The sequence below is a fragment of the Lissotriton vulgaris genome, chromosome 7 (genome assembly GCF_964263255.1).
Source record: "Lissotriton vulgaris chromosome 7, aLisVul1.2, whole genome shotgun sequence".
NCBI classification, from domain to species: Eukaryota; Metazoa; Chordata; class Amphibia; order Caudata; family Salamandridae; genus Lissotriton; species Lissotriton vulgaris.
In genome coordinates, this window is record NC_141695.1 from 924,469,365 (window position 1) to 924,485,386 (window position 16,022).

A 16,022-nucleotide genomic window follows, 5' to 3' on the forward strand; every position below is an offset into this window, starting at 1 on the left:
ATAAGAGAGTTGGAGGTTTTGACTGAGGGAGGAAGGGAGTTCCAGAGTTTAGGGGCCAGATATGCAAATCTCCGACCTCCAGATCTGCAGAGTTTGATGGAGGGGACAGCCAGGAGGTGAAGGTGAGATGATCTAAGATTGAGTGAGGGACAGTAGGGCCTGATGAGCGATTTCAGGAAAGCGGGGCAAGGACCAGATAGAGATTTGAAAGTGAGGCAGCCGATCTTAAAGGCTGCCCTCGAGATGACAGGGAGCCAGTGTAATTTGATGAGGAGGGGTTTGGCAGATTGCCATTTCGGGATCCCGAAGGCCAGTCTCGCCGCTTGGTTTTGAACGATTTGCAGTCTGAGGAGGGATGATTTAGGCAGACCGTGATAGATGGAGTTCGAAAAGTCCAAGCGGGAGAGGACGAGGGCCATGATGACTTGCAGCAGGGCTTCAGGTGTGAGGAGATAAGCCACCTTCCTGATCCTACGCAACTGGTGCATGCAGGAGGAGACCACCGTCCCCACCTGGGGCCCAAGGGATAGCCCGGAGTCAATAGTGACCCCGAGACTTTTGGGGCTAAGAATATTTCTTATGTGGATGACAACCAGATTTTCTTTGCTTTCAGCAAATGGGAGTGTATCGATCCAGAGGCCACTCATCCCTGTCTCTCTGCATTTTTTCCAATTGATAACTCTTACTGAAGCCTGTGTGGAGTCCGCATAGCGGTAAAAAAAAAACACGCTCTACACGGTGTTCCGTGAGTGTGCAGAGTTGCTTTTTCCGCCCGTTTACATGACGTTTCTGCCATACGGCAACGCGTATTGCATGTTCGGAGGGAAATATCCATCCAGCTGCGCCTCGCGGTCACCCATGGGCGTAGCCATCTTCTTTTCTTCCCTCTGTTATGGTGCTGGGGCCTACTTCAATCCTGCCTTAATCTTTTCAATCCTTCCTGAAAACCTTTTTTCTGATCTTTTTTATTTATATATTTCCTTGTGTCTTAAGTGTGTATTTTGTTTTGTTTTCTACTTTTTGTGTGTTTTTCAGTGTGCTTTGTACTGTTTCTCTATATCATTTGTTTTCTATTTTTTTTTTAACTTTTAACTTCCTCTTCTCCCTTCATTTTTTACTTTTTACATTTACTTTTCCACCCCTGCCCCCCAAGCATCATGGCAGAGAGTGTGACCCGGGCAGAGGAGTCATCTTTCTTGCGGAGGCGGTGCTAGTCACAGGTGCAGCTGGGTCTTGTTTTCGGAGGTGGAGGTGGCAGCGCTTTGTTTTTGTTCACTGCCACCTCCCCTCCACCCTGGCAGCAGGTGGCAGGCCTGGGTCCGGACGGGATCTGTGCGCATCACCAGCGGGTGAGCGAGGGTGCATCGGGCAGTGTATCTCTGCTCTGGAGTCCGGCGCACCCATAACCCACTGACGCACGGGTGGTCTGATATCCTGGACCGAGAGCAGTACCTGCTGGACCTGCTTGGTGTTGAGGTTGTGGGGCTTGGTGTATAGCTAATTATAATATTATTGTGTGTTCTATGTTATTGTGAATATTTTTCCACAAATAGCAAGAATGCTGCTGCTCACATGCAGGTAAGTTACGTTTAAACATCTTATATTATGTCATGTGATCGTTCATCTTGACAGGGGCTCATGCTTGATGCTACCTAATCGTACGTTTGTTTGCAAATTTGCATTCGCTTGGGCAGATTATATAAGAGATTAAGTTAAGCAATGCAGACTAGAGAAACTCCTTTCCTTTGTCCTGTCATTAAGATAGTGGCAGTTACTTACTTGGTATTATTAGTAATAATTTAGCAGCCAGCGTACTCTCACTTAATAGAACTTTTCTTTTTGTAGTTCATCTAGTGACTAGCAAGTAGCAGCAATCAACCAATTTGGTGTCTGCAATATGCATGCATCCATCTATGCACAAGACTAAATGGAGACTTATTTACCTGTCAAAGGAGGTTGAGAAGGTTGCGATTTGCGAATGAGATTGTAATTTAGATACAAATATAATTTTTTGAAATTCATTCCAAAGTCTTTGGAATACACAGGTTAGGTAGGTGTAGGATTCAAGAATCAGATTCTTTGTATGAAAGGTCAATGTTATTGTAATTACCAATTCCTGCCAAATAATCTTTTTGGAGTGATTTAATATTTAACATCAATAATTCTTTTTGTCTCTTTCATTATGTCTTACACGATCATCAACATCCAGGGGCAAGAGTGAGATGCAGACAAGGTAATCCGAGATGGGTGCAGGAGCTGTAGGTACCTCTCAGCTGGAACGCCACACACCTGATAGCTCTGATGGCCCCAGTAAGTCCTCCTGCTCTTAATATTATATATACATTTCCCTAACCTTTGCCGCTCCTTATTTTAAACTAATATTTACGTTTCCTAATTTTTTTTTCTCCAAAAATCCTCTTTGATCGATGTACTGTTTCTAACTTATTGTTATCCCTGTGTTATCCTATTTACTAACTTGCATGCCCAAGTAAGGTATTCTATGCATTTTTGTTGGGATGAGATTGAGAATCAGAATGCTTTCTTTTACTTTCTCATGCTCAATCAGTAAAATGAAAAGAGTGGCCATGGTCACATTGGACACCCCAAAATTGTGTCTTCTTCTCATCTAGGCCTAGTATTATATATATTAGTAGTAGTTGATGGTGAACTGATTACCATGCACCATGACCAGAAGGGAGTATTGAGGACTGAGGATGGCACCATTATATTTTCCAACCAAAAAGGCCCTAGGTCTGATTGTCAGCCCAGTTGCAGCACTCCTATTTCTTTTCAATAACTTATATTCGCCAATAGCTCTAGCCACTCAGCCCATTCCTTTGCAGGTTGTCGTCTTGGGAAGCATTTCAAAAATTGCTACCAACAAAATGCCCAACCGTATTTTATTATTTTTGTTAAGACCTACTGCACTCTGTAGTCTGTACCATAATTGTAGTGATATGTGTGGTATATGTATTTTCAATCTTGTTACGGAAAATAATAAACAAGGGGAGGGTATATATCCCATGCCATTTAAAAATGTGTAATGTTTTTTCTAGACATACCGACCACCAGTGCCAGTGTCATATCTTTCAGGCTAGTCCTGTCATGTATGCCCCCTTTTTACATACATTGTCCCATCCACACGACAATAATGATTCTAAACAGGTGGCCTTTTACCTACTAGCTTGCTCCTGTCACCAGGCACTTAATATTCTATCATAATCCCTGTACCTGATGTACATAAACATGTCCTCAGGCACTGCATAATTATCCTGTATAAGGGTGACCACTTTTGTCATCCTTGGTCAACACACCTACAAACTTAGGGGTCCAAAAGAGGATTCAATCGTAATTCTCTGCTCTCTAGATCATTGGTCTCCTCGCAGCTATTTGTTGGGGCTGCGATTACGATGTTATACTGTTCTGGCTTTTATTAAGGAAGGGGCCAACAATTATTAAAGTCTTCCGGGTTGAGTTCCCTATCCTTTTTTAATATCACCACTTCCTTTTGTTTTGTTACACTGCACTTCCCATCACATCAACACTATGTGGTAGTACCAAGTGATTGTGGGTTGCTACCCCGTATCTGGGTATCGGGGTATGCCGGTCTCAATGATCTAGAGACACAATACCCGATAAGGACTTCCAAATGATAATATTGATCATTACAAGACCGTTGATGGGAATCCTACACCAGGGGTGACTCACGTTACTGGTTCTTCACATCTTGTGATCTGGTTTGTTAGTGTTATGATTGCGTTCGTACCTTAATACTATTGATAAGGCGTTGACGAGCAGAGAATTACGATTGAATCCTCTTTTGGACCCCTAAGTTTGTAGTTGTTTGTTTGATTCCTACGGGGGATAATACTTAGGCCCGGTCGGTAAACATCCCTCTAGCCCTGTATTAGATTGTCTTTTTTCTATCCTTGGTCAACAGCCAGCTGTGCATGATCACATTTGTTTGGAAAAAATGTTTGATTGTTTTCAAAACATTCATGATTGTTTTCAAAACATTCATGATTGTTTTCAAAACATCAATTCTAGAAGAAATGCTGGCATGACCACTCTAGTATATAGGACCCTTATTTCCCCCAACAAATCAGAGGAGAATTCCTTCCAAGCTGACTCTGGCTCCTGCATGCTGAATCTTCGACATGCAGTGTCTGGCATCCCTTGTGGGTGCATTCCTCAGAGCAAAGATGGGTCCTTCATTCTCTACCATCAGGTGAGGGGGATGGTTCTTCCCTAGGGGATTCTTGGCTACATGTATACTTATACATATCCATACACGTATACATGCTATTCATACAGATCTAGGATAGGTACATTTCAGCAAATTACTTAGGGTGTGCATTTTAGGAGTATGCAAATGCTACTGTGTTATCTAAACTGTATATGTTCATCCTCTTAGCACTATGGTAGAAAGGTATCTACTGTTTACTATATTGGTACTTGGATATCATTTGTATCCTTCTGTCTCCTGATTGTTATAGGAAATATGTTTTACACAAGACTGACGCTGGACTAATAAATACTTATTGAAAGGTGGCTAACCGCCATCTTGTGTATTTTCTGAGAATAAGTGGGCACAAGTGACTGAGCGAAACGTACTGTACTGTTTTCCACCATGGCTGAGGAATCAGGGTTGTCATGTTCAGTGATTTCCGGAAACTACCTACACCACTGTAAGATACAGGGGGTGGTAGAGGCACTGTAGAGCTAGCTGGTCTAATGGCTGACATATCCTGTGGGGGTGTCCGGAAACAGTTTAGACACCAAGCCCTCAGTTTAGGTCTTTGAAAATGTGCAGGTCCTGGGGATTTCTAGGAACTGCACAACACCAAGGCCAGTGAGGACTGCAACACAAGCCTTCAGGGAGCTGATGTGCAGCTGCAGGGGGTGAGCAAGCAGCAGTGGCCGGCGGTGATAAGTTATATTGCTTGCTTATTGACAATTTGATTTAATATACACTCGCTGCAAGGGTGTTCACTGTACACTGTACTGTGAGACAGTTGAAGACACCCGTTACTTAGCATTATCATATACAGTCGGAGTTGAGTAAATAATGGCCTCTTCTAGCTTCAACTCAGAAGAGATAATTTTATGAAGAAGTCTCAGACCTTGATGGTTTGATAGAAAAGGGAAAGAAGGATGGAAGGAGAAAGGATGGGTGAAATGTAATATGACTGGTAGAGAATGATGCATGGGTGAAGGCTAAAGGTAATGATATAGGTGGGTGCTTGGATGCATGGGTGGTTGAAGGATGGGTGAAAGCTGAAAGAATGTATGCCTGCCTGTATAGGTAAAAGTGAATGGTTGAAAGGAATACTCTGGGGGGTTTGATGGGTCATCCTAAAGCAAGGATTAAGGGCGTATGCCATGGGGTGGTCAAATGACAAATGTATTTTGGTGAAAGGTTTGTTGAGAATGATAGCCATGTTTGCAATGGATGGATGGTATTCAATCATGGTGGAAAACAAGATGAAGAGACTTTAAAACTTAAACCGGGCTTGAGTAGCAAAGCCAAGTGTGAATACACAATGCTAGAAGAACAATGAAATGATACATTTTAAATCCCAGGGTAGAAGAACAAGCAAGGAATGTTTATTTTATCAAGGATTTTGATTAAAAGTTTTGAGGTTGTATTGAGGATGACTGCCTTGACTCACAGTAGGTTGCAAGCACAACTTGATATTATGTATAACCCCGGGCATAATATTCCGCTAAACCAGAGGAGTATGCAGAGTTTTGCCAACTCCACGCTAAACTGGGAACACAGAGTTTAGCAAAAAACTCTGACTCCATGCCATAGCAGAGTTTGTCCTGCTACCCACCCTGCTTTCTGGCTTACCTGGTGTAGCTGGTGCTTCCATGCCATACCCGGGATGTCCTCCTCTTCCTGGCTGTCTCTAGTCCTCTCCACTCCAGGCTCGTCTGACTCCCCAGATGCTCTACGGCACTCTTGGGAGGACTGCACTTGCGCACTCATGTGCAGTCCTGCAAAAAGGGACGTTGAGCATAGGTGTTTTGTTTTGCCTGGGGAGTTGGACGAGCCTGGAGTGGAGGTAGGAGACAGCCAGGTAGGGCACGTAAGCACATGCATGGCCAGGTAAGTCTGCGGCAGCCTCTGGGTGGGTGGTTACATGGTCGGTGCAGAGCGGAGTGAAATTCCACTGAGTTTTTAGCCAGTTCTGTGGAATTCCATGAAGTGGCACTCTGCCAACTCCGCACACCCTTGATTATGTATTTTACCCACCCATCATCAATCGCCTCTCTCCAAGGTCTACTCCCTACCCATGGCATTTTTTGACAGTGTTAGCCATGGGCGGTCTATCGGCTTCATGGTTACAAAGTAGTACCTCACATGACATTGTACCATTTAACATCATTCATATTAGTAACTATTCATCTGCCTTATTGTAGACTAGGCAGGTTGAAAGTAAAATGTAATGTTTGCCACTTAACAGAGCATGCCCATGATAGAAATAGAGATAATTGTGTATTACGGCTGCCCCACCTCCAGACAGTAGTAAAGTAATGCAAATCTGCAACACAAGTATGTCTGTCTAGGACACAGCTTGCGCAAGCTGAGCTGGCATACCTACAAGATTATTTTAGCCAAACAAGAGAGAACAGAAGAATACTTGTCTTCTCCATATCCATACTTTAGTGCCTAATGCCTGAAACTCTAATCTCATCCAACTCTTAGGATCCGATGAATCAAGGTGGATACCACAAATATAAAGTACTGCTAGTGCTACTGTGCCACTATATAATAATTTTATGTGTTACTGTTTTGCAAAGAAAACTGGTTACAATTTGTCTTTTTTCTTTCATGATATAGCTACTCCTGCCTATCCACAATCTAACAGGCGGGAGAGAGCAGCCAAACCTTGGCAAAGGAAGCTGGAGGCCATAAGGGATGAATATTGGTAGCTGGTGGTCCTGGAGGAGAAGGAGGCAACAGCAGCTGCAGCATCCAATGCCCTGGGCCCCAGCAAGGCCCCAGTAGTGCCTTCGGTGGTACGATACCCTGACCCGGCAGCCGCCCACTGCCACGCTTCATCCACTGCTGCTACCCTCTTGGTGGTGACTGATAGAACATTTCACAGCTGCATGCTCCTTCAGGTGGAGCACCTAGAAAGCCAGATGTTGGAGCATTTTCACAGTGTTGAGAGGAAGATCTGACTCCGCCGCTAGACCTCTCTCTTGGCCCTTTTTAATATTTTGTTTGGTGGGTGGGAGTGGGACCTGTTGAGTAGAGGGTGGGATGTGTGAGTTGGGGAAAGTGGATTGAGATTTTACTTATGGATATATGGATTTTAGTCTCTTGGTGGACATTGGTTGGGGTTAGGGGGGAGTGGGTTAGGTGCTGTGGGCATTTCTAGTTTTATATGTGTTAGGGGAATTCATTTTTAGTTTTACAATATGATGTAAATCTTTTTTTGGGGGTTCCCTCTCACTTTGCAAGGTTTCCTTTGCAGCTAGTTTTGTAAATCTGCTGATGTAGTGTAACACACCAACAGATATATGCAGTACCCTCACTTGTCCTACTACTATTTTTTCCACCCAGTTTATTCAGTCTTCAACTATATAACCCCTATGGACTTGGAAGGGGTGTGGGTGTGTGAATTTATTAATTTCCATAGTATACACATTTTTTGCATCCCTCACACTTCTTCTCCTACCTGTAATAGATGATTAGGCGATGCGATGGCTGCATGGTGATGGTTTGGTTTCCCATGGTACTATGGTGGTGTTAGTAGTAGACAGTAGCAGTTGAAAAAAAAAGAAATGAGGCAATCACCTGATGGAGACTAGAGAATGACTAGTAGAAGTACAGTACACAAGCAGAGGACTGCTAACGGAGAAACCATGAGCAGCAATGCTAACGTAAAATTAAACAGAATGGTGGACTAGCTTAGTACAAGTTACAAACTTAAGTTGACTCAAGCTATGAAGTGGACAAGTGTAACATTTAGTGCTGGGAGTTAATTATGAGGTATTATGTTCCTCTGGACCAAATTTGAATATCGAAAACTGTGCATGGGTGGGCAATCTAATATATATATTGCCAGTGTTGGCTATATACTTAGAGCAGAAGAAGATCCTTGCCCTGCTTTGTGTTGGTATTGCTTTCACCACATCCGCCCCAGCATGTGTGATCAATTAATGGTGTAAATTTAATTTAGTCACACCTTAATAAATCACACAGCCCAGGGGAAAGAGGGTAGGGGTTCAATGAATAGATGGGAAGGGGATTTGAGGGAATGGTTTGACAAAGACAGACACTACACATTGACAACAATTTCATCTTGGCAGCCGACCATCATAACGGTTGTGGGAGGAAAAGGAAGTGCATGCATGATGATGAGTAGTACTAGACTAGTCCAGGGCAGTATATTAATTATGCAATTGTATAACTGTCCCCAAAGAAACCCAAGTTACATACATTATGCTCTATTGTACCAGGCTTTGAAAGATAGCAAATAAAATTAAAATATCTGTAGGAGTCAAATAAGCAACCATAATCAGCACACACAGTCATAAAGCTTGAAGAGAAATACAATATACTGTATTGCCAAATTGGTAGGTCAATCTTGGGTGCCTGGCAGATATGGTTTGGTAAGGTAAGTGTGAGTTGTTTTCCAGTATGGCGCAGGGTAAAGGGCCAGTAGATGGAAAAAACAAAAAGGATATTGAAAAATCAAGGATAAAAGTTAAACTGCATAAGGAGGAGTGCAACCAGAAGACTTTTAGAGGCAGCATGGCTAAATCATGTCTGTTTCTGGCAGTTACCTCCAACAACAGGCCCCCACCCAACCTCCACTTAGCTACGAATATGAGCCAGACATCACTGAGCACACAAGCAAAGCAACATATCATTTTCCAAATGAAGTAAAAACTAAAAAATCAATGCACTGATGTTAGTCACACCACACTCACCACAACCACTACACAGACATGTAGGTCTGGTGTTGTTGTTTATCTTTAGTCCACTTCAAAGTCATCATCATCCAAATCAGTTGGTTTCAGTGAATTTGAAAACTTCCATCTTATGCTGGTGGCATCTCTCAAAATAGTCAGCTCAAGCCAATGCCCTGAGTTAGTCCATCATCTCTGATCCTCCTGACTCAGACTCCGAGTATGGTGTATAACTTTATACTAGAAGTGTCCCCGGTGAGTCCAGACTCGTCCTGACTCAAAGGAATGCAATGGATTATCCTGGAGTAGTGACATTTTGTTATTGAACAACAAGACAAATTGGTAGGTCAATCTTGGGTGCCTGGCAGATATGGTTTGGTAAGGTAAGTGTGAGTTGTTTTCCAGTATGGCGCAGGGTAAAGGGCCAGTAGATGGAAAAAACAAAAAGGATATTGAAAAATCAAGGATAAAAGTTAAACTGCATAAGGAGGAGTGCAACCAGAAGACTTTTAGAGGCAGCATGGCTAAATCATGTCTGTTTCTGGCAGTTACCTCCAACAACAGGCCCCCACCCAACCTCCACTTAGCTTCGAATATGAGCCAGACATCACTGAGCACACAAGCAAAGCAACATATCATTTTCCAAATGAAGTAAAAACTAAAAAATCAATGCACTGATGTTAGTCACACCACACTCACCACAACCACTACACAGACATGTAGGTCTGGTGTTGTTGTTTATCTTTAGTCCACTTCAAAGTCATCATCATCCAAACCAGTTGGTTTCAGTGAATTTGAAAAATTCCATCTTATGCTGGTGGCATTTCTCAAAATAGTCAGCTCAAGCCAATGCCCTGAGTTAGTCCATCATCTCTGATCCTCCTGACTCAGACTCAGAGTATGGTGTCTAACTTTATACTAGAAGTGTCCCCGGTGAGTCCAGACTCGTCCTGACTCAAAAATGCAATGAATTGTCCTGGAGTAGTGACATTTTGTTATTTAACAACAAGACAAATTGGTAGGTCAATCTTGGGTGCCTGGCAGATACGGTTTGGTAAGGTAAGTGTGAGTTGTTTTCCAGTATGGCACAGGGTAAAGGGCCAGTAGATGGAAAAAACAAAAAGGATATTGAAAAATCAAGGATAAAAGTTAAACTGCATAAGGAGGAGTGCAACCAGAAGACTTTTAGAAGCAGCATGGCTAAATCATGTCTGTTTCTGGCAGATACCTCCAACAACAGGCCCCCACTCAACCTCCACTTAGCTTCGAATATGAGCCAGACATCCCTGAGCACACAAGCAAAGCAACATATAATTTTCCAAATGAAGTAAAAACTAAAAAATCAATGCACTGATGTTAGTCACATCACACTCACCACAACCACTACACAGACATGTAGGTCTGGTGTTGTTGTTTATCTTTAGTCCACTTCAAAGTCATCATCATCCAAATCAGTTGGTTTCAGTGAATTTGAAAACTTCCATCTTATGCTGGTGGCATTTCTCAAAATAGTCAGCTCAAGCCAATGCCCTGAGTTAGTCCATCATCTCTGATCCTCCTGACTCCGACTCCGAGTATGGTATCTAACTTTACACTAGAAGTGTCCCCGGTTAATCCAGACTCGTCCTGACTCAAAAAAATGCAATGGATTGTCCTGGAGTAGTGACATTTTGTTATTGAACAACAAGAAGGGAAAGATTGACTTGAGTCACTTTTTTGTGTGTAGAATAGTAGACATCATTCACAACAAACAACAATCACTCAGCGTGCTATGTATACCATCATATACCTGTTCTTCCGGGGCAGTCCCTCTATGATAAGAAAGGATAGATATATAGATAGTCAGGGCCTAGGTTTTGAGGCATGCACACATTTGTTTGTATTCTCTATCCAAAGTCTGGCTTGATGGAAATGGCTTCAGGGCGATTCAGGAGAGTACTTACTTCTTCACTGACTGCACACAGTTGCAACTCCAATCCGGCAATAAAAGAATAAGACATGGGGAAGGATTTGTGAACCAGAAAGACAGTTACACACACAATTAATAAAGTAAATAATGGTCCTTAGCCATATTGTTTATTTATTTTTTTGAGCCGCAAAGAAATAAAGTACCTAGAAGAAAGCCTTGTTGCCAGGGAAGTAGAGCTCGCCCTCAAACTCTGGTGGTTCGCCCCGAAGTAGGTCACTTAACACACTACTTCCATGACCTGAGTCACCGTCAGCATCTTCCTGCTGTGGTACTTCAGGTATGGTGAAATCCAGTAGTATAAAGTGATGATTCATTTTGATCATGGATAACCTCTCCATCTTTTGGGGTGATAGACAGGTCCTTCCCACTGTCAGAATGGCACTAGCAGCACTGAAAACAAGCCCAACAAAGACACTTGCTATGTGGCAAGCCAGATAGTTTATCGCCAGCCTGATAAGCACTGGCCATTGGTGCTCTTTCCCATACCAATTCAGCAATGGATTTTGATCAATGTAGACCTCTGTTGGGTCATCCAAATAGGCCTGGACCATCCGCTCAATGGTCATGGGTGCTCCACATTGCTGTGCCTCTTTTGCCTTTGCCTCAGACCTGGATTTAAGCCCTGCTAATAGAGACTATTCATTTGCCGATTTTTTGGCTGATGCTCCTGTTCTTGTTGTTGCTGTTCTTGCGGTTGTTGGTGGTTTTGGCTGCTGTAAGCCAACCTCACTCCCCTCAGGCTCCGAAGTTGAACTTAAAGGCTGCCCTGCAGTACTTGTTGTGCCCTGGATGAGGGAGCCTCTAATTCCCGGCAGTTTTTTTTCTAGGCGACTGGCTTCCACAGCTATCCAAGTTTTGTAGTTGTCAACATCCCCATCTGAAAAAGGAATGAAAGTGTCTAGTAATGGTTTGTACCGTGGATGTTACCACTTTTCCATGTTCCCTGTTTCCCTCTTGTATCGTTTATTCTGTCTTCTACTTTTTCTTTGAGTTCCTTACCCTTAACGGGGGTTTCATGGCAGTTAGGTGAGAAGGGAGGCGGTATATAAGTCCCTCCCTTACCTGGATCTGGTGCTTGGCTTTATAGTAGAAGCTCGATTCAGGCCCGAGGGAACGCTGGAGCGTTTTTTCTCTTTTTCTCCTCTGAGGCTCCGACTTGATTCCTTTCCTGCCTTCCCACCTCCTTTTCTGGAGAACGCAACCTACTGCATTCCTCTCACAGCCGATACCGACAAGGAGAGTAAGCGCTGCATCTGCCAAAAGAGTCGGAGCAGACGCGGCCTACACCGCTTGTGATTGAACCGCAGCAGAAGCCGCCTCAGGAACACGCAGACGCAGCCTCCGTCGCTTGTGTCTGAACCGCAGCAGGAGCCGCATAAGGAAATCCCAGACGCGGCCTCTGGCGCTTGTGAATAGAACGCGGCAGAAGCTGCCAAAGGAACATGCTGACGCAGCCTTCGCTGCTTGTGATTTAAACGCGGCAGGAGCCGCACAGGAATACCCAGACGCGGCCGCAGCCGTTTGTGAATTGAACACGGCTGAAGCCGCAAAAGGAAAACACAGACGCGGCCGCAGACGCTTGTGATTTAAAACATGCCAGTAGCCGAAAAGGAAACAAACGCGACCTCAGCAGCAGCGTGGTGTGCCGCAAGGTTGTACATAGACGGGGAGGAACCGTCCTTGATTCAGGAATGCGGCCAAGAACCGTTAATCCTACAGCAGTAACATTGTTTGGTTTGTTCTTCAAGATCACGCTGTTTATCCTTTTAATTTTTTGGAACAAACTCTCTTGTTCTGGTGGGCAGTATGGTTCATTCCTTCTCTCATTTTTTACTCTTCACAGAGGCACATGGCAGGAGCCGGCGGCAGCGCCTCCCACGCATATCCTCCATTCCTTTTATTGGCTCATAGAGGTGCACGGCAGTAGCCCGGGTCACTGCCTCCCACGCCAGATATCTAGAGACTTTCTTTCTTGAGATTTCTACTTTGGACCAATAGGATCCTTCCTTTCCGTGAACTTAACCCTATACGCTGAGACATTCTTTTAGGGACCTACTAAAGGTCCTCCTGCAGACGCCCTGTGATTCTCTTTCCTTTGGCCAACACCCCCTCTGACTTCTCACCTAGAGGCATCCCTTCACACACCTCGTGAGCAAGGTAAACTCTCCCCCTTCCCCTGGAAATCAATCGCCCATATGGATACTTTCTGTGTGGAGGATTAGTTTCGAGGTGAGATGGGAGGCTCTTGTCGTTCCTGCAGTACTTAGTTTTCAGGTGAGTAGGGTTTTGTGACAGTGGATCAAGAATTGTGGCACAAATGTAGTAGTGGATAACACAATCTCATTTTGCACTCTTGTATTTTCAGGTAAGAGAAGGATTAAGCTCTCCACCAACGCATATGCTTCTTTTTTTCATCCACACCTGCATACATTAAAGACACTTCCTTTAGCTGTTCCTGCAGCATGTGCAACAATGGGATATCTTGGCCCATGGTACAGTCATCCTTGCTAACTTCACGTGTGAAGACCTCGAAAGGAAGCAGCATCTCTGTCAGGCATTTAACTAGATCCAATTGCTCCATCCCAATGATAATGCCTTTCACAGTTCCATCCCCTTTTTGCATGACATATTCATTGATTGGTCTATACTGCTCAAATGGACATTAAAGCATGTACTAAGTTGAGTTCCAACGTGTTGGTACCTTCTGAATTAGTGCTTTAACCGGCTTTCTATTACCAAGTTGAATGATCCTCAGCTGCTTCTGGGGTTTAAAAGAATGGCTGAAACATGTGCAGATTCTTCTCCAGGTGGTCAGGAAGTTGCTGGCTTGGTCTTCTTTTTCAGAAAGTCTTGAACAATGATGTGAATGCAGTGAGCCAAACACAGTATCCTGAAATAGCCACCATAGACAATTGCCTTAACTATATTGCTGCCATTGTCCGTGGCAACAAAATCAATGTTAAGCCCTCTTGGTTGCAGCTTTTCAAAGACCATAGTGTTAAAGACTTCAAAAAGGTTTTCAGTAGTATGATATTTCTCCATGGTGAATATGACTACTGTAGCATGCATCCGAGTGCCATTAAAAATGTCAGCAGATTCGACATGTGCAGATATCTTTTATCTAACACCCACAAGAGACCCAGTGTGCAGTGATGCTAATGTAATCAGTGGCTTGGCAACTGGTCCACATGTCTGTCGTCACGTGGATAGTGTGAACAGCACTCTGCTACAAAGCTTGTCCAAACAATTCCAGCATGTCGTAATGTAGTGCTGGAATACCAACTCTGGTGAAATAGGACCAGCAGGGAACCTTCCATTTTGGGCAGATGAAACCCACCCCTTCCACAAGATCCAGCGCTAACATTAGAGCCAGCTTTGCACAGTTCAAACATGCCACTGGAGGGTTGTGTTCATACTGCCCCTCCAGCCTAAACATGCTGAGAGCGGTAGCCTGGATTATTTTAATTTCTGTTGCCATTTGAGACCAGGTATTGTTTGGCTCAATGCGTGTTTTTTCGTTGTGGTACTCTCTTGCCATGAACCCCTTGGTGTCTCGACCTGACTCTTATGCCATTGCGACATTGCTGATGATGATGTGGGTGATACCACTGCACTGCTGTGGACAGGGCTGCTTTGTGTACAGGAGGAAATGTCTCCCTCTTTTTCGCCTTCTACCGTGATTGGATCTTCATCCCCTCCAGCAACAACACTTGCAGTTTTTTGGCTGCTAAGGTGTGCCTCCCTCTGGATCAAGTGGTGTTTTCTCAGATGAGTTTTTTGACCTCCAGTACCATAGTTTGCTTACCCCTATTAACACCTACTCCTCAAATTTAACATATAGAATTGTTCATGTTTGACTCTCTGCAATATCTACCTCTACTGAGGTGGTTGTGGTGGATTTAGGTCGCTGCCTGAACAATGTAAATATGGCAGCTGGAGGTGGTGTTAGAGGTATCTGTGCTGGTGGTATTAGTGCCACATCCCTCACAGCAAAATGGAATTGGTTAATGTCGGTCTCTACTGGGACAGGGTTAACGTCCATGATAACTGGCTCATCACTATCCTCCTCTTCTACATCTACCTCAAAAACTCTAAGGGGTATATTCACTGAAACGTGTGCTAAACATCACCAATAAATGCTAACGGACCTTTACACATCACAGCCTATCGCGGGAAAATAACCTAGTGTTAACGTGGAATTAACAACAAGGTGGTAGAATGCGATACAACCACCTCAATGTAGATAAAAGCACAAAGCACAACACAAAAAAAGTGTGAAGAGCCCATTCGCAATGAGGAAACCAGGGATAAGCACCGCAAGGCCAGCAACAGACATGGCAGGTGGTAATAAACACAACAAAAGCCTGAAAAAAGAGGCAATCCAACTAGAAAACAGCAGCCAATCACCATGGAGGCAACCCGAGCCAGCACATAACCCCACAAGCCCCATTGGCAACAAAACATTGTACATAGCAGGCCATCTCGAACAAGGTGTATGCAACCTTAGAGAGGAGGAGGACAATGGAAGAAAACCAGAACATCTGGAATGATGTGAAACGCACAAACAATTAGAAACACGCAGACAACAAGAAGGCAGTAATGCACACCGGAGGTGGAGTCCAGCGCCACATCTGGAGCTGGATGACATGGTGTCGACCACATCAGACTGGAGACTGAGACAGGACTGGGGACCGGAAACTGACCAAAACAGAGACAACTGCAACGGGGAGAGGAACCATAGGGGACCTGAGGGAGATGGGCACAATGGCACACATGCACATTAAGCTCAGCACCACTGCAGACAGACCATGCCCAAGAGGAACAACACCAACTAAGAGCACAAGTCACACAACAAGGCAATATCGCACCACAAAACAATCACAGTAGTGGAGACCACACTGCCTGAAGGGGAGATGGGTGAGCCAAATCAGACTGAAGGGACATCTCACACACAATGCAGCACACATACATAGGAAGCAGAGCACCACAACCTAGAAAACAATGTGGCACAAACACCAACATTTACACAACCGAACACAAGACACAAATGTGCCTGCCTGGTGCCGGTAAACGGCCACATGCATCTGGCTAAGCACGACACATGGACATGACAATGCACAAGTAC